Source organism: Bos taurus, chromosome 8 (genome assembly GCF_002263795.3).
Source record: "Bos taurus isolate L1 Dominette 01449 registration number 42190680 breed Hereford chromosome 8, ARS-UCD2.0, whole genome shotgun sequence".
In the NCBI taxonomy this organism is placed as follows: Eukaryota; Metazoa; Chordata; class Mammalia; order Artiodactyla; family Bovidae; genus Bos; species Bos taurus.
Genome location: NC_037335.1, coordinates 101242255 through 101267449, shown reverse-complemented (window position 1 = coordinate 101267449; position 25195 = coordinate 101242255). Strand labels below are relative to the sequence as shown.

The following is a 25195-nucleotide window of genomic DNA, read 5'->3' as shown; positions in this document are numbered from 1 at the left end:
CACTGCTGGGCATACACGCCAAAGAAAAGGAAAAGGAAAGGAAAGTTGCTCAGTCGTGTCGAACTCTGCAAGCCCATGGACTGTAGCCTGCCAAACTCTTCTGTCCATGGGATTTTCCAGGCAAGAGCACTGAAGTGGGTTGCCATTTCCTTCTCCAGGGGATCTTCCTGACCCAGGGATTGAACCTGGGTCTCCCACATTGCAGGCAGATGCTTTACTGTCTAAGCCATCAGGGTAGCAATACACACTGAGGAAACCAGAATTGAAAGAGACATGTTGTACCCCAATGTTCATCACAGCACTGTTTTCAATAGCTAGGACATGGAAGCAACCTGGATGCCCTTTGGCAGAAGACTGGATAAGAAACTCATGGTATGTATACACAATGGAATACTACTCAGATATTAAAAAGAATGCATTTGAATCAGTACTAATGAGGTGGATGAAACTGGAGCCTATTATACAGAGTGAAATAAGTCAGAAAGAAAAACAACAATACAGTATACTAACACATACATATGGAATCTAGAAAGATGGTAATGATGACCCTATATGCAAGGCAGCAAAAGAAACACAGATATAAAGAACAGACTTTTGGACTCTGTGGGAGAAGGTGAGGGTGGGGTGATTTGAGAGAACAGTACTGAAACATGTATAATACTATATGTGAAATAGATGACCAGTCCAAGTTCGATGCATGAAACAGGGCACTCAAAGCCAGACCACTGGGACAAACCAGAGGGATGGGATGGGAAGGAGGTAGGAGGGGTTTCAGGATGGAGGAACACATGTACACCTGTGTCTGATTCATGTCAATGTATGGCAAAAACCATCACAATATTTTAATTAGCCTCCAATTAAAATTAATTAATTTTAAAATTACTATTTCAATGTCTTTCCTTGTTATGGGTCTATTTAGATATTCTATCTCTTCTTGAACCAATTTCAGTAGTTTGTTTCTTTCTGGGAATTTCATCTAGGTTATCTAATTTGTTGACAACGTGTTGTTAGTATTATTCCCTTGTAGTCCTTTTTATTTCTGTAAACTTGGTAGTAATGGCCCCATTTTCCTAGCTGACTTTAGTAACATTAATCCTCTCCTTTTCTCTTGGTTAGTCTAGCTAAGGATTGTCCATTTTATCTTTTCAAAGTACCAGCTTCGTACTTTATTGATTTCTCTATTCCCTTTATTTGGAGAAAGCGATGGCACCCCACTCCAGTACTCTCGCCTGGAGAATCCAACGGATGGAGGCGCCTGGTAGGCTGCAGTCCATGAGGTCACTAAGGGTCGGACACGACTGAGTGACTTCACTTTCACTTTTCACTTTCATGCATTGGAGAAGGAAATGGCAACCCACTCCAGTGTTCTTGCCTGGAGAATCCCAGGGATTGGGGAGCCTGGTGGGCTGGCGTCCATGGGGTCGCACAGAGTCGGATACGACTGCTGCGACTTAGCAGCAGCAGCAGCCTTCCCTTTATTTCCGCTTTAATTTTTATAATTTTCCTTATGCTTACATTGGGTTTAACTCCCCCCGCCTTTTTTTTACATTTAGAAATTTTTTTATTTTGGTCACGCTACACAGCCTGTGGGATCTCAATTCCCTGACCAGAGATTGAACCTGGGCCATGGCACTTCTAAGCAGTTTTAAGTTCTAAGCATTGAGTCCCAACCACCAGACTACCAGGGAATTTCCTAGTTTCCTCTTGCTTTTTTTTTTTTTCAAATTTTTAAGATGGAAGCTTAAATGATTGATGTGTGATTTCTTCTTTTTTAATACAGGTATTTACAGCTATAAATTTCTCTCTGCACTGCTCTAGCTGTATCCCATACGTTTTGGTGTGGTGTAGTTTGTTTCCACTCACTCAAGGTAAGCAAATAAGATACATACTAAAATGTCAAAAACCTAAGTGTTTTTTACCTAGATTTTGCCATTTTTCTTAAATAAAGTCTCCTCAGATAGTTGCAGGTCTTGGGGTAATTTTTAGAGTTAGTTAAATTTGACCATTTTTGCTAGTGTTCACATTGCTTTTAGTGTTTCAAAAATATAAATTTAATATTTTTATGTTAGCTTGGAATATTTTACTAACCAGTTAGAATATGTGGTACAATGGGGCTCAGGCTATGTCCTTACTTAACATTGACTAGGAAAGGGAAGTTTTCACAAGTACTAATAACCTCCTATGTTACAGCACCATTCTCATATCCTTCTCATGTCTATGCCATCCCTCACCTTGACCAACTCATCTGGTCCATGGGCCTTGATTGACTCCATGATTTAGATCACTAATTAACCTTGACTAGGGTACATACATTTATCAGTGGAAGTGGAATACTGTCAGAGCATTATAAAATGTATACACCAGAAAGAGACAGGAAAGAACCTAATATTCTAAAGAAGGAACAAAAGGAAAGTAATCGCATTAATATTTGGCATCTCATAACTCTTCCAAGAGGTACTATTATTATTAGGTCCTTAGGAAAAATAGATGAAAAGCAGATTCAGAAATGTTATGCCTTTCTTTGATTTGCAATGGAATCTCCTCATTATTACCATTAGAGTTGATGTTGGATAATTTGAGCCAAATTATCCCCAAGATTTTAGTGAAAATCTGGCTTCTGTTGGATCACCCAACTGGCAGACTAATCACATTTACTTATTATTTCATTCAACAAATGTTTATTGAGCACCTGTTAACATAATAGGCACTGTTTTGAGTGATGGGGAAATAGCAGTGAGCATCACTAAGTTCCCGTTCTCTGGTTCTATATTCTTTTTTTTTTTTTTAATTATTTATTTATTTGGCTGCACTGGGTCTTAAGTCACAGCATGCCAGATTTTTGATCTTTATTATGTCATGTCCAATCTAATTCTCTGATGAAGGATCAAACCCAGCCACCTGCAGTGGGAGCATGGAGTCTTACTACTGGGCCATCAGGAAAATCCCTTGGGAGCCTATATTCTCACAAAGCCGGCAGACAATAAAAATAAACACATAGTGAAGTGTGAGAGAGTGAATATGCGTGCTGCCGTAGGAGAGGGCTTCTCTGAAGAAATGACAGTTGAGCAAAACTCAAACACAGTGAAGGAACAAGCCATGCACATGTGTAAAGAAGGAGGGTTCCATTTAATGGAAGTTCACGTGGAAGGCCCTGGGAGGAGCACATTTGACTTCTCGGAGGAAGACCAGTTAAACCCGTGGTGCTAAGTAGAGTGACTGAGGGAAGAAAGGGAGGAAACTGGTCAGAGTCGTGGCCAGAGGCCAGGCAATCTAAGGTTCCAAAGGTCATAGTGAGGACTTCGGATTTTACTTTGAGTCGTGAAGTCACTGGAACATTATGAGCACATGGATGACAGGATTGACTCATAGTTTAAAAAGGTCTCTCTGGCTATTGTATAAGGAAGAAACCATGCGGATGTGAGTTAATCATCTACTTGGGAGACTATTAACATAGTTCAGGGGGAAATGGTATGGATGGTGAGGGTATATTTATTTTTATTGCTTGCCTGTTTCATTAGAATATAGGATCCATGAAAACAAGAACAATGTAGGTGGAAAGAGTGCGCAGTCAGATTCAGGATATATTTGAAGATGGTGCCAACAGGATTGGCGAATATAATAAAACCAGATATAGAATATGAAGAAAAGAAGGACAGTTGTGTCTGCTCTAAGATACAGAGCCTGAGTAACTGGGTGCATAGTGGTCCAGTTTTCTGGGCTGGTGATCACCAGAAGGAGATTTGGAGAGGAAATTAAGAGTTTTGCTTGCATGTGTTACACATAAGATATTTATTAGACATCTGTGGTAGATTAAAGATGACCATGGATTCTTTGCTTCTCTTCCCTTTAAGAGGTACATCCTAATTCCCCCCTTCTTGAATCTGGACTGCTTTAGAGATTTGTTTGATCCATAAAAGGTAGAGGAAGTGGCATCTTGGAAAACCTTGGGTTAGGCCATGAGAAGCCTTGCAATTTCTACCCATGCCTGTTACACACTATGCTGCTGCTAAGTCACTTCAGTCGTGTCCCACTCTGTGCAACCCCATAGACAGCAGCCCACCAGGCTCCCCCATCCCTGGGATTCTCCAGGGAAGAACACTGGAGTGGGTTGCCATTTCCTTCTCCAAGGCATGAAAGTGAAAAGTGAAAGTGAAGTTGCTCAGTCGTGTCCGACTCTTAGTGACGTCATGGACTGCAGCCCACCAGACTCCTCCGTCCATGGAATTTTCCAGGCTAGAGTACTGGAGAGGGGTGCCATTGCCTTCTCCGTTACACACTCCAGGGTGCCCCAATTCTCAATGTGAGAAATCTTACTGCTTTCAGACGAGACACGCTGGAGAGGCCACAGTAGGTTTTTCAGTTAATGGGCCCAGTTAGATAAGCTCAGCTTTCTCAGCCATCACTGCCAGGGTGAAGCTGTCTTTAACTCTCTGGACCTGGCCATCTGCCAGTCGAATACCAGTGAACATCTCTGTCAATATCAAAGTCCTTCCACACAAAATTATGAGTTATAATAGAACGGTTGTTGTTTTATGCCACAATATTCTTTGACAGTTTGTTACAAAGCAGTAAATAACTGGAATAAAATTTAAGTGTTGAAAATATAAATTTGAGAGTCATTTGAATGTAAATAGACATTAAAGTCATGAATGAAATAGAGCAGGGTGTTCTTAACCTTTTCTATGCCATAGAACTCCTTGGTAATCTAGATGTCTATGAACCCTTTCTTTAAAAAAATGTTTTTAGATGCAAAATATAAATTGTAACAAAGGAAGTCATTATTTTGAAATACCATTCTATCCACAGACCCAAAAGATGAAAAAGTCATCGACATTAAAAGGATTGATAAAACAGATTGATAAAGTCATGAGTATTGATTTTAGAAAGAGGCCTGAGGACTGAACTCTGAGATACTCAGACTCAGACATTTAAAATTAGCAAAATAAATTAATCCAACAAGGAAAACTGAGACAGAATAACTAGTGAGGTAGGAGGAAAATCAGAAGACTTTAGTGTTATAGAAGTCAGGTAAAGAAAAGGGTAAGGGATTTCCCAGGTGGTCCAGTGTTAAGAATCTGCCTTCCAGTGGAGGGAATGTGGGTTTGATCCCTCCCTGGCTGAGGAACTACAGTTTCACATGCGATAGGGTGCAGCCAAAAAAAAAAAAAAAGTTAAAAAAAGAAAGGAGTAAAAGGGAAGAACATGATTAATTATGATATATGAATATGAGTAATTGTGATTGGACTTCCTTGGTGGCACAGATGGTAAAGAATCCACCCTCAGTGCAGGAGACCAGGTTTGATTCCTGGGTCAAGACAACCCCTGGAGAAGGGAATGGCAACCAACTCCAGTATTCTTGCCTGGGAAATCCCAAGAAGAGCCTGGTGGGCTACAGTCCATGGGGTCACAAAGAGCTGAATCGACTGAGCAACTAACACTTTCACTTTCAATTCTGATTAATTATACTAACATTTGCAGAGGTTCGATAGAATTAGTTCTGAGAAATGACCGTTAGATTTGTGACTAATTAGACCATTAGTCTAATTAGATCATTAGTGACCTTGACTGAGTGGTGCCACCTTTTCTGGAGAGGGCATAGATGATACTTTGAGTTCTATAAAGCAGAGCAGAAAAACAGGGAACTACATAAAAGGGACATGTAGTCAAGGAAGATTTTGAGATTTTTTTCCCCCCAAGAAATGAAATACTGCAGCAAGTTTTTAGACTAGTGCAAGTGATCTGGTAGAGAGTAGTGGAGCAACAGGAAAATGCTAAAATGGAGGTGAGTGTTTGGGAACCAGGTGGCAAATGTCAGGATCGACCTTAATAAGTGCTTTGCTGTTGTCGTGTCTGACTCTTTGCTACCCCGTGGACTGTAGCCTGCAAGGCGCCTCTGTGCATGAGATTTCCCAGGCAAGAATACTGTAGTGGGTTGCCATTCCCTTCTCTAGGAGATCTTACTGAACCAAAGATCAAACCTGCGTCTCCTGCATTGGCAGGCAGATTCTTTACTGCTAAGCCACAAGGGAAGCCCTAACAAGAGCTTAGGGCTCTAGAAAAATGGAGCATCAGAAAACAAAAACAATTAATTAAGAAAGTTTTTATGTTAATATTTTTTTAACTCAAGATTGTCATCATAAGGAAAACCTAGAATTTGTTTGACTTCCTGAAATAATATAATTCATGATTCATTATTTCTCACTTTGAAAAGTTATTTCTCACTTAAGCAAATCTTTCTGCTCTCCAAATGTGGAATCAGGTATATCATCCACCAAGAATTCTTAGAACATGTGTGATATAGAAGGCCCAGTTTGACCAAGTGTGATAACAGGAATGTAATAACGGGTGGACATTAGGAAGCTGAAGTGAAATGAGCACCTTTCAGTTTCATGTCCGTCCTTTGAAACTGGAAATAAAGTTTTACTGGCACTCCTTTGGGAGAAGCTTAATCCTGTTTAACTTTATAGCTCTATGCCTTGACTGCCCCATATCTAAGAAACAACAAATGGTAAAATTTGTCATCTTGTCTCCTAGTTTGAAAAATGCTTTCAGCAAATATTAAGAAAAGGATAAGCTTGTAGAGGCCTAATGAATTGAGTTCAAAGATGGAAATTTTGAAAAATTTACCATAATTTTATGCTTGAGAATGTGGATAGTTAAAGAAGGCTCAAGATGTTTATTTATATTTTGAAATAATTGATTTGGATCTTTTCCTTTTGTGGATGCACATGTGAAATTTTACCAGGCAAAGCTCTTCTCTCAAACAGATATCAATTCCTTATAAGCAGAAGCTAAAAGTCATCTTGAGAGTGTCTGAAGGTCATTCTGAAGCATATAAACCTTTTCACCTGCTACCAGATATAGTTATGCTAAGGTTCAGTTCAGTTCAGCGCTCAGTCATGTCCGACTCTGCGACCCCATGAATCGCAGCATTCCAGGCCTTCCTGTCTGTCACCAACTCCCGGACTTCACTCAAACTCATGTCCATCGAGTCGGTGATGCCATCCAGCCATCTCATCCTCTGTCGTCCCCTTCTCCTCCTGCCCCCAATCCCTCCCAGCATCAGAGTCTTTTCCAATGAGTCAACTCTTCGCATGAGGTGGCCAAAGTATTGGAGTTTCAGCTTTAGCATCATTCCTTCCAAAGAACACCAAGGGCTGATCTCCTTTAGAATGGACTGGTTGGATTTCCTTGCAGTCCAAGGGACTCTCAGGAGTATTCTCCAACACCACAGTTCAAAAGCATCAATTCTTCGGTGCTCAGCTTTCTTCACAGTCCAACTCTCACATCCATACGTGACCACTGGAAAAACCATAGCCTTGACTAGACGGACCTTTGTTGGCAAAGTAATGTCTCTGCTTTTGAATATGCTATCTAGGTTCGTCATAACTTTTCTTCCAAGGAGTAAGTGTCTTTTAATTTCATGGCTGCAGTCACCATCTGCAGTGATTCTGGAGCCCAGAAAAATAAAGTCTGACACTGTTTCCACTGTTTCCCCATCTATTTCCCATGAAGTGATGGGGCCAGATGCCACGATCTTCGTTTTCTGAATGTTGAGCTTTAAGCCAACTTTTTCACTCTCCACTTTCACTTTCATCAAGAGGCTTTTGAGTTCCTCTTCACTTTCTGCCATAAGGGTGGTGTCATCTGCATATCTGAGGTTATTGATATTTCTCCCGGCAATCTTGATTCCAGTATTAATGTCATTAATATTAATCCTCCATAGACAGTGAAAACTACTAGTAATTTTTACAAGGAGCTCCAACTCGATTGTACTAAAGAATCTTTAAGCTGGTTCAATGTCAACTTTGTCATCATTTTAGAGCCCTGAAATGGAAAAGTCTAAAGCAATGTGCTGCTCCAAATGGAACTTATTGCCAAGTCTCCAGGATTCCTGATATTTTTAATCATTCAAGCAGTTTTCACTGTCATAAAAAAAAAAATTACAACCAAACAGTGTATTTTGAAGGACTGCAGGAAAGGTTAATCAGTATCTATCTCTAGGATATCACTGATTCTCTGTTTCTACTCCTATGTTTCTGAAAGTGAAAGTGAATGTGAAGTCGCTCAGTCGTGTCCGACTCTTTGCGGCCCCATGGACTGTAGCCTACCAGGCTCCTCTGTCCATGGGATTTTCCAGGCAAGAGTACTGGAGTGGTTTGCCATTTCCTTCTCCAGGGGATCTTCCTGACCCAGGGATGAAACCTAGGTCTCCCGGATTGTAGACAGATGCTTTACCGTCTGAGCCACCAGGGAAGTCTTGAAGTCCCCAGCAAACTTTCATTTCATTCTTACAGTGCACAAGTAACAAAGGCTGTTCCACAGTCTTCAGTGATGATTTGAGAATAAGTTGGTTCTCACTGGAGCAAGTCTATCTAGTATCTAACTGGTGGCAGGCTACGCTCTCAAAAGGAGAAATGAAAGAGAGAACATCCTGGTAAAAGAATGTGCACTTCTGAAAGGGGAACAGAGTGACACAGTGGGCACTAGGCCACACATACTAAATCCGGTTATGTATATGCTTATGCCACCTGGTTTCCACGTACGATAAAAAAGAAAGACGTATAGGGTATATTGCTTTCTTAGTCACGAAATAATCAAAACCCAAAACCTACTATGCCCCCAACCAAAGGAAACTTTGTATGCACATGAGGGGTTTACTTTCAATATGAAGAGAGAACAGTTTCATGTGACAGAATGCATGACCTTAAACCAGTGGAATTATTTTTCTAACTATAGCAGCAGCCTGACTCAAAATTCTATGTTTCTCTTTTTTGCTTCTTTTTCTTATTGTTTAGGTCTCAGTTTACATATTACTTCTTCAGAGAGGCCTGCTTTAGATCATAAAGTCTAAAGTCACTTGGCTTTCATTTTCTACCAAGTACTTATTACATCTGATTTTTTAAACATATCAATTTACCTTTTTACTTCTGGTCTATCCTACTTTAGAATGAAAACGCTATTTCCTGAATGTAGGAACCTTGTCTGTCTACTGCTATAACCTCAGAACCTAAAATTGAGCTCAGTGCACCATAAATATTTATTAACTGGATGCATTAAGAATGAGCATTGAAAAATGAGTAAACTTCCCAGTTTATTTTGTAAACCCAACATAATCTTCACGTGAAAACTAGAGTTAGCACATACAGAAAGAATACTGGCCAGAACAGGTTAATTAGTGAAGACAGATGTGAAAAATCTGAATAAAACACTAGAATAACAAATACAACTGCAAATTAATCCAACTACCATCATGATCAAGTAGGGTTTCTCTCAAGGTTTCAGTACTTTACTTAAAAAAAAATTTATCAAAGTAAACAAAGATGTGATCTAATTTTTCATATTAGGATAGAAACATAGAAAATTACAAGTGAGCATCTTTTACAGATTCTCACTGCCAAATCTTGTCCCACTTTCTATCTTTGCTCCATTATCCCTACCCCTCAACTTCCCTACTTTGGCCAGATACAATGACACTGCCAAGGCTGGTTAACACTTTATCCTCTTCATTTATCAAAAATGAGACTTCTGTGTTCTGTGGCAAAAGGAAAGATTGATTCAACACAAAATCAGAGTGCTAGACAGTGGTCAGATCACTTAAGGTGTAAATAGCTTTTAATCTAAATTTTATTTATTTTTTTTAATATGAAATATTACATGGATTTAATTTTAAATGTTAAGCCTACCTTATCTTCCTTAGAATCAACTCAGATTGTTTTATATCATTCTTTTAATGTTTCACAGAGTTTCAGTTCAGTTCAGTCACTCAGTCTAATCTAAATTTTAATATAGATCTGAAAGCTCTAGTCAATGTTGCAACATGCAAAATAGGAATAAAGGTATGATTCTAGAAAAGGATCAGAAAAAGTTTAAATTATTTGTTTGAAATACATAATGAGGTGGATGAAACTGGAGCCTATTATACAGAGTGAAGTAAGCCAGAAAGAAAAACACCAATACAGTATACTAACGCATATATATGGAATTTAGAAAGATGGTAACAATAATCCTGTGTACGAGACAGCAAAAGAGACACTGATGTATAGAACAGTCTTATGGACTCTGTGGGAGAGGGAGAGGGTGGGAAGATTTGGGAGAATGGCATTGAAGCATGTATAATGTCATGTATGAAACGAGTCACCAGTCCAGGTTCGATGCACGATACTGGATGCTTGGGGCTGGTGCACTGGGACGACCCAGAGGGATGTATGGGGAGGGAGGAGGGAGGAGGGTTCAGGATGGGGAACACATGTATACCTGTGGCGGATTCATTTTGATATTTGGCAAAACTAACACAATATTGTAAAGTTTAAAAATAAAATTAAAAAAAAAAATAAAATACATATGAGGGTACAAATCACATACTTAGTAGTTCAAACACATTTATTTTTATCTGAATTTTCTAATCTCCTTTATTTTCTGTCTACTTAATGTTATCAACTGGTAGTGTTGAGTGAAAATTCCTATTATACTTTTTGCTTCTTTCCATTTTTATTTTGTATTACTAATAGTTTTTTATTTATGCATTTTGTACAGTTATATAGAACATGAAGTTCTAATCATCACATTCGAATATAAAAATAAATGTATCACATTTATTATTTATCAATGGAGATATTTTTATCTCATTCACTTCAATTTTTAGACTGCTATATAGTTTTTAGTATATCAGTGACCCATAATTTATTTCAACCAGTCACCCATAATCAAGGGTATATATCAGACCTTTGTTCTTGCTGTTCTCTTTGCCTGAAATGTTCTACACTCAGATACCTGTGTGGTTGACTCACTTCCTTCAGACTTCTGGTCAAATGCCATTTTGTTAGAGATGCATTTTCTGACTGCTGCTCACTAAGATGGTGTGTACACTTACGTGAACACACACATACTCAGACTGTTACTCTTTAGTTCCTTTTTCAAACATACATATATGCACAGTAGAAACCCTTTTATCCAATGGAGTCAAGACTATCAGTGGATGTTTAATCAAAAAACATGCAATAGGACATCATGAAAATATGTATTTTTGAACATATTTTAGCAATTGAATTTTAACTTAAAATATTTTCTTTGGGTATGAATTTATTAATTAGCATTTCATGTTGTCTTTCTTGAATAAACTACATCCAAATACATTTTTTACGCTTTTCCTTTAAAGCAAGCCTGTAATTTTTCAAACATTATTTATGTCTAAGTAAATGAAGTAAAGTTCAAACTTAACTTTGCAGCATCTCATCACAAAATCCTTCTTGATTTTTCAGTTTCCCCCAGTGATTTTTAGTTGCTTCTCCCATAGCTATTTTTAAAAAGTAGAGGTAACCTTTAGCAAGTCTTTACGAAGAATTTATATAAAATGATGGCTTCTTTTGCACTCAGTTTTTAATTAGCTTATATAATATTTAATTGAATTAGTTAACTATAATAATAGTCACAACTGGTATCAGTTCAGTTCAGTTGCTCAGTCGTGTCGGACTCTTTGTGACCCCAGAGACTGCAGCACACCAGGGTTTCCTGTCCTTTACCATCTCTGGGAGTTGCTTAAACTCATGTCCATTGAGTCGGTGATATCATCCAACCATCTCATCCTCTGTCACCCCCTTCTCTTCCTGCCTTCAATCTTTTCCAGCATCAGGATCTTTTCCAGTGAGTCAGCTCTTCAAATCAGGTGGCCAAAGTATTTGAGCTTCTATAAAAAGGCTTAAAATAAATACAACTGACTTTTGGTAAGCATGTAACTTACCTGGTAGAAGCTGTCATGTAGATGCTGTAGGTATTCATTGTGTGCTTCACAGGAAAAGTGAAGAGTGCTGGTTAATCTTATGAGTCAGTTAAGTGGAGGTTTGTTTAAGAAAGCATCTATTTTGAGTGGAGGTATGTGTTTATGTGTGTATAAGTTACTATGCAGAGAGAAATTTTGTGATTGGAAACTCAAGAAATTGCTAACAATAGTTGCCTCTGTGGAAGATGACTGGAGTAAGATTTGGGAGAGAATGACATCTCACTGTAAAATTTGAATTTTTTGCCATGTGCATGTATTACTTTCTTCATTAAAAACAGTTTTAGAAATTATCTGTGCTTATCACACTTCAGACTACTGTTTTTGTCTGTTAGGCGAGAGCCTGCCTCCCTTGCCAGGTGAGGCAAATTAGAGAACCATGCCCTGTGATCGGCTGCTGCTGCTAACTCATTTCAGTCATGTCCAACTCTGTATGACCCCATAGACGGCAGCCCACCAGGCTCCTCCATCCATGGGATTTTCCAGGCAAGAGTACTGGAGTAGGGTGCCATTGCCTTCTCCGTGCCCTGTGATCAGTGACTGGTAAAAGGAAGAGCATGTGACCAAGGCCAATGCAAGAAACATTTGGTTCTTCCTAACATTTTTTTCCCGAATGGAAGCATCTTCCTGGTGAAGAAACTATAAGAAGAGAGTTCTGCTTCTACTTAGGAGGGAGAAAGGCTCAAAAAATTAATTTTTGTTTTGGTGTTTCAAAACACCATTAGTCCCTCTCTAACTATACAAAAATGCCAGATAATTGACAAAAACTTAACTTTTTTGAGCCCATCAGAAAGCTTAAATCATGAGGCAGTGAAATAGGAACTTCCCTGGTAGTCCAGTGGCTAAGATGCTACATTGTTAATGCAGGGGGCCTGGGTTCAATCCCTGGTCAGGGAACCAGACCCCACATACCACATCTAAAGATCTTGTATGCTATAGAAAAAAAAATTCTCATGTGCTGCAACTAAGACCTGGCACAGCCAAATAAATAAATAAATATTTTTTTAAAAAAGAAAATTAAATAAATTGAATTCCAAAGAGTGACAAGCTACTCCAAAGAGAGACAGAACACATAACACTTTCACCTGTGACAGATCATGGGAGGAAAAGGTTACAAAAATAAAAACCGGTAAGAAGAAACTGGCTAAAATATTAAAGGCCAAGTATGATCTAATGTCATTTTGAAATTGCTGCAATCCATTTCAGACAGAAGAAAATTTTGCACTCACTAGCAAATTCTATTCCTTGGCCTCCAATGGCCACTCAGAATAAAGACTAGGAGCAGAACAGAAAACTTGTGAGTGCCTCCCCCAAGGGTACAGGTATGAAGAAGGTGATCAGCTGCTACTGGGGATCAGGCACAAAATCCCACTCAGTTTCCCAGACCCTTCTCTTAATGGAAATAAAAGCCTTAATCCACTGGGCAGAAGCAAAGAATCTTTTCACTCCCGGAGCCAGGTAAAACTCTATGGCTGGTGGGATAGGAGTACAAGCAAAACAGTCTAGCACCAAACAACACAAGTAATATCTGTCTAGTAATTGGTGGCAAGAATACGGACAGACCCCATCTGTGGTACACATATATAGGAATTGCTGAAAGCTGAGATTGAAGCAAGAAAACACATGTTCTAGGACCTTAGGCCCCACTATAAGCATAAGTAATAGAAACCAACTGCTTGGGGAATATGAAGATGGTGGAGCAGTGAATGTAATCAAACAACAAAACCCAAACAGCTCAATTAATGACTAGGCTGACTAACCTCTCACAATATTAGTCTGGCAGAAGAAGAGATGTACTTATTTCTGGGCATAAATACTATTAACTCATTCTCTTTCTGCTTTGCTGTACATACTATCTTTTGTTGTTGTTGTTCAGTCGCTAAGTCGTGTCCAGTTCTTTGCTACCCCATGGACTATAGCCCACCAGGCTTCTCTGTCCATGGGGTTTTCCAGGCAAGAATACTGGAGTGGGTTGCCATTTCCTTCTCCAGGGGATCTTCTCGACCCAGGGATCAAACTTGAGTTTACTGCATTGGCAGGTACTTTCTTTACCAATGAACCACCAGGGAAACCCACACTCTAATAATTTTAAAAAATGAAGAATCATAAAAGAATCAAGAAATAACCTATCACTTAGTGTGTCTATGTGTTCAGTCACTCAGTCGTGTCTGACTCTGCAATCCCTTAGACTGTAGCCCACCAGACTCCTCTGTCCATGGAATTCCCAAGGCAAGAATACTGGAGTGGGTTGCCATTTCCTACTCCAGGGGATCTTCCCCACCCGGGGATCAAACCTGCATTTCTTGCATCTCCCACATTGGCAGGCAGATTCTTTACCACTGGGCCACCTGGGATGCCCCTACTGCCCAGAGGTAAAGTTGATTAATAGAAACATGCAGAGATGACTCAGATGTTGAAATATCAGATAGGGACTTTAAAAACAACTGTGATTAATATGTTAAAGGATCTAGTTTTTTTTAAAAAGGTGAACAATAAAAATAGATGGTAAAGTTTTTGGACTGTTGCCTGAGGGACTGTTGCCTATTAGGCTCCTCAGGTGACAGTCCATGAAGTTTTTCAGGCAAGAATACTGGAATGGGTTGCTATTTCCTTCTCCAGGGGATCTTCCCCACCCAGGGATCGAACCTGGGTCTCCCACATTGCAGGGAGATGCTTTACCATCTAAGCCACAGGGAAGCCCTCATTAAGAGATAGAAACTATAAAAAAGAGTCAACTGGATGTGTTAAGGAAAAAACATGAAAGAAATGAAGAATTCCTTCAATTCTCTTGGCAGCAGACTGGATAAAGCTAAGGAAAGAATTAGTGAGTCAGGTCAGTAGAAATTGTCCAAACTGAAGCATTTTGAGAAAAAAAGAAAAATACAGAAAAAGCATCCAGAGTTGTGGTATCAGTCTGATAAATGTATAATTGGAGTGACAGAAGGAGAATAGAGAACAAAGCAGAAGATACAGATCTATAAAGCCCAGAAAAACCACAAAGAGGATCCAGACACCTCATAGTCAAACTTCTGAGAATAAAAAGTGAAAGAGGACAGGAAGAAATAGAAAATCTTAACAGACCCATCACAAGCACGGAAATCGAAACTGTAATCAGAAATCTTCCAGAAAACAAAAGCCCAGATTGCTTCACCAGATTGCTTCACAGCTGAATTCTACCAAAAATTTAGAGAAGAGCTAACACCTATCCTACTCGAACTCTGCCAGAAAATTGCAGAGGAAGGTAAACTTCCAAACTCATTCTATGAGGCCACCATCAGCCTAATACCAAAACCAGACAAAGACGCCACAAAAAAGAAAACTACAGGCCAATATCACTGATGAACATAGATGCAAAAATCCTTAACAAAATTGTAGCAAACAGAATCCAACAACATATTAGAAAGATCATACATCATGACCAAGTGGGCTTTATTCCAGGGATGCAATGATTCTTTAATATCCACAAATCAATCAATGTGATACACCACATTAACAAACTGAAAGATAAAAACCATATGATTATCTCAGTAGATGCAGAGAAGACCTTTGACAAAATTCAACATCCATTTATGATAAAAACCCTCCAGAAAGCAGACATAGAAGGAACATACCTCAACATAATAAAAGCCATATATGAAAAACCCACAGCAAACATTATCCTCAATGATAAAAAACTGAAAGCATTTCCTCTAAAGTCAGGAACAAGACAAGGATGCCCACTCTCACCACTACTATTCAACATAGTTTTGGAAGTTTTAGCCACAGCAATAAGAGAAGAGAAAGAAATAAAAGGAATCCAGATTGGAAAAGAAGTAAAACTCTTACTGTTTGCAGATGATCCTCTACATGGAAAACCCTAAAGATTCCACCAGAAAATTACTAGAGCTAATCAATGAATATAGTAAAGTTGCAGGATATGAAATTAACACATGGAAATCCCTTGCATTCCTATATACTAACAATGAGAAAACAGAAAGAGAAATTAAGGAAACAATTCCATTCACCATTGCAATGAAAAGAATAAAATACTTAGGAATAAATATACCTAAAGAAACAAAAGACCTATGTATAGAAAACTATAAAACACTGATAAAAGAAATCAAACAGGAGACAAATAAATGGAGAAATATATCATGTTCATGGATCAGAAGAATCAATATAGTGAAAATGGGTATACTACCCAAAGCAATCTATAGATTTAATGCAATCCCTAAATGCAATTTTTCAGAGAATTAGAACAAATAATTTCACAATTTGTATGTAAATACAAAAAACCTCAAATAGCCAAAGCAATCTTGAGAAAAAAGAATGGAGCTGGAGACATCAACCTGCTTGACTTCAGACTATACTACAAAGCCACAGTCATCAAGAGAGTATGGTACTGGCACAAAGACAGAAATATAGACCAATGGGACAAAATTGAAAGCCCAGAGATAAATCCATGCACCTATGGACACCTTATCTTTGACAAAGGAGGCAAAAATATACAATGGAGAAAAGACACTCTCTTTAACAAGTGGTGCTGGGAAAACTGGTCAACCACCTGTAAAAGAATGAAACTAGAACACTTTCTAACACCATACACAAAAATAAACTCAAAATGGATTAAAGATCTAAATGTAAGACCAGAAACTATAAAACTCCTAGAGGAAAACATAGGCAGAACACTCTCTGACATAAATCACAGCAGGATCCTCTATGACCACTTCCCCGAGTAATGGAAATAAAAGCAAAAATAAATAAATGGGACCTTGTTAAACTTAAAAGCTTTTGCACAATGAAGGAAACTATAAGCAAGATGAAAAGACAACCTTCAGAATGGGAGAAAATAATAGCAAATGAAGCAACTGACAAAGAATTAATATCAAAAATATACAAGCAATTCATGCAGCTCAATTCCAGAAAAATAAATGACCCAAACAAAAAATGGGCCAAAGAACTAAACAGACATTTCTCCAAAGAAGACATACAGATGGCTAACAAACACATGAAAAGATGCTCAACATCACTCATTATCAGAGAAATGCAAATCAAAACCACAATGGGATACCATCTCATGCCAGTCAGAATGGCTGCTATCAAAGTCTACAAACAATAAATGCTGGAGAGGGTGTGGAGAAAAGGGAACCCTCTTCCACTGTTGGTGGGAATACAAACTAGTACAGCCACTATGGAGAACAGTGTGGAGATTCCTTAAAAAACTGAAAATAGAGCTGCCTTATGACCCAGCAATCCCACTGCTGGGCATCCACACTGAGGAAATCAGAATTGAAAGAGACACATGTACCCCAGTGTTCATTGCAGCACTGTTTACAATAGCCAGGACATGGAAGCAACCTAGATGTTCACTGGCAGATGAATGGATAAGAAAGCTCAGCCATTTAAAAGAATGCATTTGAGTCAGTTCTAATGAGGTGGATGAAACTGGAGCCTATTATACAGAGTGAAGTAAGCCAGAAAGAAAAACACCAATACAGTATACTAACACATATATATGGAATTTAGAATGATGGTAATGATGACCCTATATGCGAGACAGCAAAAGAGACACAGATGTATAGAACAGTCTTTTGGACTCTGTGGGAGAAGGCGAGGGTGGGATGATTTGAGAGAATAGCATTGAAACATGTATATTACCATAAGTGAAATAAATCGCCAGTCTAGGTTTGATGCATGAGTCAGGGTGCTCAGGGCTGGTGCACTGGGATGACACTGAGGGATGGGAGGGGAAGGGAGGTGGGAGGGGGGTTCAGGATGGGAAACACATGTACACCCATGGCTGATTCATGCCAATGTATGGCAAAAACCACTACAATATTGTAAAGTAATTACCCTCCAATTAAAATAAATACATTAATTTTTTTTAAGTGATAGAGGAAATCTTGAAGGCAGCCAGAGGGAAAAAAGTTACACATTGAGAGTCAAAGATAAGAGTTACAATAATATTTAATGAAAAAAGATCACTGCATACTTAGAATTTCAGCCCAGAATTTCATAGTTCATGAAAATATCTTTCAAAAATTAAAAAAGTTTTTTTTCAGATGAACAAAAACTAAAACAAAACTGAAACATTTTGTCAGAAGTCTGCACATTAAGGAATGTTAAAGTAGTTCTTCAGGCATAGTATGATACCAGATGGAAATTTAGTTCTATACAAAGAAATGAAGAACATCAGACACTAGAATAATTTTGAATACATGCGAAAGACATTTTTCTTATTTTTAATCACTTTAAAAGAAGCTATGGTACATATACACAATGGAGTATTACTCAGCCATTAAAAAGAATACATTTGAATCAGTTCTAATGAGGTGGATGAAACTGGAGCCTATTATACAGAGTGAAGTAAGCCAGAAGGAAAAACACCAATACAGTATACTAACACATATATATGGAATTTAGAAAGATGGTAACAATAACCCGGTGTACGAGACAGCAAAAGAGACACTGATGTATAGAACAGTCTTATGGACTCTGTGGGAGAGGAAGAGGGTGGGGAGATTTGGGAGAATGACATTGAAACATGTTAAATATCATGTAAGAAATGAGTTGCCAGTCCAGGTTCGATGCACGATACTGGATGCTTGGGGCTAGTGCACTGGGACGACCCAGAGGGATGGTATGGGGAGGGAGGAGGGAGGAGGGTTCAGGATGGGGAACACATGTATACCTGTGGCGGATTCATTTTGATATTTGGCAAAACTAATACAATTATGTAAAGTTTAAAAATAAAATAAAATTAAAAAAAAAGAAGAAGAAGTAAAAAAAAAAGAAGCTATGAGGCTATAAGTCTACAACTTCTGTTCAGCTTCATTAGAGAAGTCTGCAAGAAAAAATTCAATAAAGAGAATAGATGCAGAGATGACAGATGGGAGGGGAGTGCATACTAACAGCGTTCAAATCTTTTGTTCTGGTGACTCCTAAGACAAATGCCATTCCTATCTATCTCAAGATTTTGTAATCTGCTTGAGCTAGCATGAGTTGGGTTTCTCCCACTTAACCAAAGATGGTCCAACTCTCCATCTTCTGTGATTTCTACTTGAGCCAAGATAACTCTGAGTGAGACTGAGCCCCAAGAGTTTTGACTATTCAATAAAAACAGAAAAGTCAATAAAAGGACTAAATTTTACATAGACTAAGAGATGACCCAAATGTTAAACGTGTCAGATGACCAAACCTAACCCAAATTGAGTATCGATCTACCCAAAATGACTTTTTAAAAAAGACTTAGAAACTGTATTAAAGTCATTGTGTGTTTGTATCTTGTTGAGTCCATAGAGTCAGATCACATGTCTATGACTTGGTTTCCTTGCAGGTAACACATATCCCACTTATAGTTATCTTAGGAAAAAGACATATTTTTGAGGAAAAAACTAGAAGAAATGGAGAACATAAGTGGGTCTTGGTAATGTAGGAAGAAAAACGACCCTTCTTTCTGATGCTAGAGAGTCAGATTGGCTTGAACTCTGGTATGGAGGTACCAGGAATAATTCTAGAAGTAGAATTGTGGACTAACCTTCCAGTCATGGAGACAGGTACATGAGCAAAGCAAGAAGTTGGCCCTGTCAGCAAGAAACCTTAGGACAGAATTGGATTTGTGTGATGGTTATAAGTTGTTTTCAATATTGCACTATTCTTCCATGATCCCTGAACCATTAGACATGTCCCATTAAAAGTTATGGGCTGATCTCTGAGCTCTGGTAAATTTCACAATTTCCAAAGTGTAAAACGCACTTGGAAAAGTGGCCTTTACCCTGAGGGTCTACTGGTGATAGCAAGTGTAATCTCAAAGAAAGAATTCTGTAGTCAGTGGCTCAGCTATCTGAGTTGTAGGTAACAGAGTCTGTATCAAGGCACATTCAGGAGGGGACCACATGGAAGGTGATGTGGGGCCTGTTCCTAAGCACACATGAGGCAACCCTGGTGAATGCTTAGAAATTAATGAGGAATACATTTCCCTTTACTGAGTGTCCCTGGAGGCTGAGTTTGAAATAGGATTTTGATGCAGGTAGTTTATTTAGGATATGCTCCCAGGAAGCAAGAGGGAGGGAGACGTAAAGTGAGACAGAGCAGGCTTATGTGTATACTAGGTACAATTGGTTTTAAACAATACGGATATTTTCTCTTTCTTTTGCCCAGATCATTTGATTTTCCCTCACTATTCAAGGAGTGGGAAGAGACTTTTACACACACACACACACACACAAACACAGGTTGTATTATTTGGATTTGAACTCTTGAGTAAACTTTTATAAAAGCTATAGAGGAGACAATAATCTTGAAAGTCATGGTTTTCAACTTTGTGAGCCTGATGCTTTAGAGAGAAAGGAATGCAATTTTGACTTTAAAAAATAAGGGGAAAACTGGAGGGCTAGAGCATAGAATTCCTAAAAACTTTTTAGTCAACGTGGGATCAATACAGGTTAACATAAGAGCTGCTTTTCCACCTAAAGAAATTAAAAGTTTGACTGACTAGAAGAGACTAGAGAGGATGTGCCCAAACCCTAGGTGCCTAAGTGTTTTTGAAGGTTTCTAAAGCAATGCCTACTCAAGGTGGGATAAGGAGGCCCAAGGAAAGAAACCTCTGATAGGGTGAAAAGACTCCAGAATCCAGAAGATGTGAGACTCACAAAAAAGCCAAGAGTACAATGTGTGGCCTTAGAGAAATAGGAAGATGGGCTTGAGGTCAGCCAGCCTCACCGTCATCCTACTCTCTCCAGTGTAAGCTAGGAAAATTAGGTCAGAGGTCCTGAGTACGAAAGGGTGTGGTGCATGAAAATGCTGCTGCTGCTGCTAAGTCAATTCAGTTGTGTCTGACTCTGTGTGACCCCCATAGACGGCAGCCCTCCAGGCTCCGCCTTCCCTGGGATTCTCCAGACAAGAACACCGGAGTGGGTTGCCATTTCCTTCTCCAATGCATGAAAGTGAAAGGTGAAAGTGAAGTCACTCAGTCGTGTCCGACTCTTAGCGACCCCATGGACTGCAGCCTACCAGGCTCCTCCGTCCATGGGATTTTCCAAGCAAGAGTACTGGAGTGGGGTGCCATTGCCTTCTCCGATGAAAATGCTGAGTTTGGGTCAATGTTCCAAATAGGGCTTGGACTTAACACAAGAAGCTGTAGAATGTGTAGATGGCCCCATCCTAGGTCAAGTCCACTTCCCAGGGCAAGCCACATCCAATGTTGATCAATTTGGAGATATAAAGACCCAGCCATCTTGCTCCACCTTAGGACAATTCTGATGGGTCATCCCAGTTTCAGATGGGAACATATTGGCAGCTGAGGCTTCCGTTGAGACTATTTCACAGTTTAACTTCTTTTTCCGTGCAGCCTTGCTTCCTACCTTTCCCTTTCATAGAGGTGGCACCAAGAGAACTCTCCAATAAAACTTCTGCCTCCTAATCTCCATTTGAGTGATCTTCCAGGGGAACCCAACCTGTAACAGCCATTCAGCCTGCTTTAGGATGAAAGATTTTGTAAATCAGATTAAGAGTTTCGACATTATCTTGAGGAAAAGGAGGAGATAATGAAGGGTTTTAAGAAAGGATGATGTGATCAGCTGTGGGTATCAAGTTCCCTAGAGAGTGGACCCAAGCAAGAGGGCTAGCAGAAACACTATATATGTGACTACTGAATTACACAAACACAAGGTCATAATGCCATGGATTTGGAGATGAGACAATAGAGATTGAGATACGCTGACAAATTCTAGAAATATTTAGAAGGTTTGATCAGAAGGACTAATTGATTATATGTGGGAATGAAGGAGTGGGAAGAGTCAGGAATTATGTCCAGTTGTCTGAATTGAGCAATGAGTGATGTCATCACTGATCCCAATTCAAGACACACCTCTTAAAAAAGAGGGGGATACTTCCTAGTTCCTATTGCATCACAGAAGCACTGTAATTCAGTAAGCAACCCAATAATCTCCCAGGTCCTGTATATTGCAACTTTTTCCTATTCATTCCTAATTGACTGTATAGCCAGGCATCCAGCTACCAAGGCCTAACCACCACTAAAGGAAAGCTGGAGACCTGGAACCAAATAGTTACACCTCCAAAACATAGGTAAGAATATTTATGCCTAGAAGAGAACATGGGGCTCCTCTGGTGGCTCAGAGAGTAAAGAATCTGCCTGCAACTCAGGTGATCCAGGTTTAATCCCTGGGTCAAGAAGATCCCCTGGAGAAGGGAATGGCCACCCACTCCAATATTCTTGCCTGGGAAATTCCATGGACAGAAGAGCACATAAATTTAACACATGAAAACACTGAGGAGAAGTAATACAGAATGGAGGTTCTAAGTATGTATTTGGAATTCAGACTGAGTTCATATCCTGGATCTACTTGTTATGACATTTCAATTTGTGTAAGTTATTGACTTCTCTGTGCCTCTGTTTCTTTTATCTACAAAATATGGATATGATGGTACCTACCTCAAAAGATTGTTGCAAAGTCAGATGAGTTAGTACAAGTAAGATGGTTACAACAATGCCTGGCATACAGTTGTTGTTTAGTTGCTAAGTCGTGTCCAACTCTCTGCGACTCCATGGATTGTAGCCTGCCAGGCTCCTCTGACCGTGGGATTCTTCCAGCAAGAACACTGGAGTGGGTTGCCATTTCCTTCTCCAGAGTATCTTCCTGACAAGGGATCAAATTAGAGTCGAATGCATTGGCAGGCAGATTCTTTACCACTGAGCCACGTGGGAAGTCCCTGGCATATAGTAATCACTTAATAAATGCTATCAATTACCATTCCACTAGAATGCAAATTCTGTGCCTATTTCAACATGAACTCTTTCCTTCCTTCTTAGTGAAAGAATCCAGATTTTTGTGTGGGCATATTACCATTTGGAATTGTGTTTTGCAACCTCCCTTGCAGCTAATTTTGGTGAGTGGAATGCAAACTGAAATGTTTTGTGGAACTCTGGTGACTCAGTGGTATCCACCTGCAATGCAGGAGACACAGGAGATGTGGGTTTGATCCCTGGGTCTGGAAGATCCCCTAGAGGAAGAAATGACAACCCACTCCAGTAATCTTGCTGGAAAATCCCATGGACAGAGGAGCCTGGTGGGCTACAGTCCATGGGGTCACAAAAGAGTGACTAAACAACAATAAAGGAAAACTACCCCATCTGGAAGTGGTTCTTTATTGTCCTTATGCCTTGTTTTCTTTCTGATTTACAACTAGGACAATATGCCATCCGGAATCATAAGGCACCTTGAGGATGGAAGCCCTGTGCTGAGATATTGGACAGAAACATAGTAGCTTGAAGCACTTATGTTATCAGAGAGCTGCCGAGCCAACCCAGGAACGCCTACCTCCAAGACTTCTTTTGTATGAGAAATACATTTCTGTATTGTTGAATCATCATTTTTAGAGCTTTTGGGTAAATGCTGTCAAACTAATCTTAACTAATATATTTGTCAAATTGATGATTTTAAACTACAGCCAGTTATTCAATCTCTGAATCCTGTCCAATAATCTTTAATTGTGTACAGTAAGAGAAAGATGGAAGATCAGAGATGGAATGAATAAGAATGAAGACACTTCCTACAGTACTTAAGGGTTACTTTTTTAATATCATGCATTACAGGGAGAAGAGGATTGCTTCACATAATCAGGAAAGGCTGTAGGATAGGATTTTGAAAGTCAATATCCTTACAGAAGATACAGTGGCGTCTAGTTAAATGGTCTGAGTAAGCCATTTTACCTTTTAGGACTTTTTATATGAATTTAAAAGGGCTTCCTTGGCAGCTGAGTGGTAAAGAATCTGCTTACCAATGCAGGAGACATGAGTTCAATCCCCAGGTCAGGAAGATCCCTTGGAGAAGGAAATGGCAACCCACCCCAGTATGCTTGCCTGGAAGATCCCATGGACAGAGGTGCCTGGCGGGCTACAGTCCATGGGGTCACAAAAGAGCTGGACATGGCTTAGTGACCAAACAACAAGAAGTAGGGGACTTTCTTTGTCCATAATAAGAGGAAAGGGAAACCCATTTATTTGTAAACCCATAATGAATTGACTTTTTCCACATACATGGATTTATTTAAACATCATATCTGGGACAGTGTGTACTTTTTGCTATACTTTCAAATAAACTGAGGCTATGTTTGTTCAGTTGGCTTGCCCTCAGTCACAGAGTCGGACACAACTGAGCAATTGAACAAGAACAGTCAAAATACAAGCAAGTAGTAGAGACAGGACTTGAACCTGTATCTGTTTGGCCCAGAGCTCTTGCCCCTCCCCTCAATCTTCATTCCATCCAATCAGCTACATAATCTCACTCTCAAAAGCACATGCTCTGTGTTCCTCATAACATCTAAGGATTGTAGGTATATTTATTTCCTTTGGCATTATTTGCCTTTACATTTTCATTTTTTGGCATTTTGGAAACTTGAGGCTGATTGCTTTAAACCCATTTTTATTTTTCATGGGTCTTGTTTTTACAGCATAAATTCCTACTCCCAAGGTGACAGCGGCTCCTTAAGATCTCCCTTAGCCACTCTGACTAGCTAGAGCCTGTTCTTCCAGTGCCAACAAAATGCAGGTGACTCAAACTGAGATTATGACCCTCTCGTTACACCAGCTGGAGAGAGTGGATGGCCTACCTAGTCCACACCTAGTTCTTCCCAGAATTTTCATCATTTACTAAACATGACCCCAAGTCTGCTCTACCTTCTGTGCTCTCAATCTCAGCAAATGTCACCACCATCCAGCCTGTTGCCTAAGCCAGAATCCTCTGAATAATTCTTAACACATCCTTCTACCCTTGTCTACCAACACACAGGAAGTACTCAGTCCTCTTTTCTTTACCTTTTATGTGTCAAATTAATCCATCTCCTATTTCAGGCCACCACTGTTTTAGTGATATTACTGATATATTTTCTTCTTGCCTTCACTCTGTTTCACAATTAGAGTGGTCACTCCAGAATGCAAATCTTGTTGTATCCCTTCCTCTTTTCAATTTTTACAGAGGTATAACTTAATAAAACTATTAACCTAGTAAAATGCCCAAACCTTAAATACATGGCTTGGCATGTTTTCAAATATGTATACTAGATCAAGATATACAACATTCTGGCACTCTAAAGGTTTCTCTCATGCCCCCATTTGAGTCATACTCCACCCCTAAGGTCACTATATACCGATTTCTGTCATCACATATTAGTTTTGCCTGCTTAAACATTCATATAAATGGAATAACACAACAGGTTCTTTTTTGCATATGAGTTTTTACTCAGTGTTTGTGATATTCATCCAGTATGTGGCATGGATAAGTATGTCCTTCTTCTTTACCGCTATGTAGTATTTCATCATGTGAATACATCTCAATGTGTTTGTTACTGTTGATGGACATTTGAGTCATTTGTAGTTTTTAGATATTTTGAGTAAAACTGTTGCAAACATTTTCATATAGA

At 39.2% G+C, this 25195-nt stretch overlaps 1 long non-coding RNA gene and 1 other non-coding gene across 2 annotated transcripts; one reads left to right on the top strand and one right to left on the bottom strand.

The window, feature by feature from the left end:
- Positions 1–1518: 1518 nt before the first annotated feature.
- On the top strand, positions 1519–25195 carry LOC132346009 (uncharacterized). Its single transcript, XR_009495684.1, has 2 exons — positions 1519–1868; positions 22964–25195. It is a non-coding gene; the product is annotated as an uncharacterized lncRNA (long non-coding RNA).
- On the bottom strand, positions 14289–14345 carry MIR7863 (microRNA mir-7863). Its single transcript, NR_107850.1, has one exon. It is a non-coding gene; the product is annotated as a microRNA mir-7863 (primary transcript).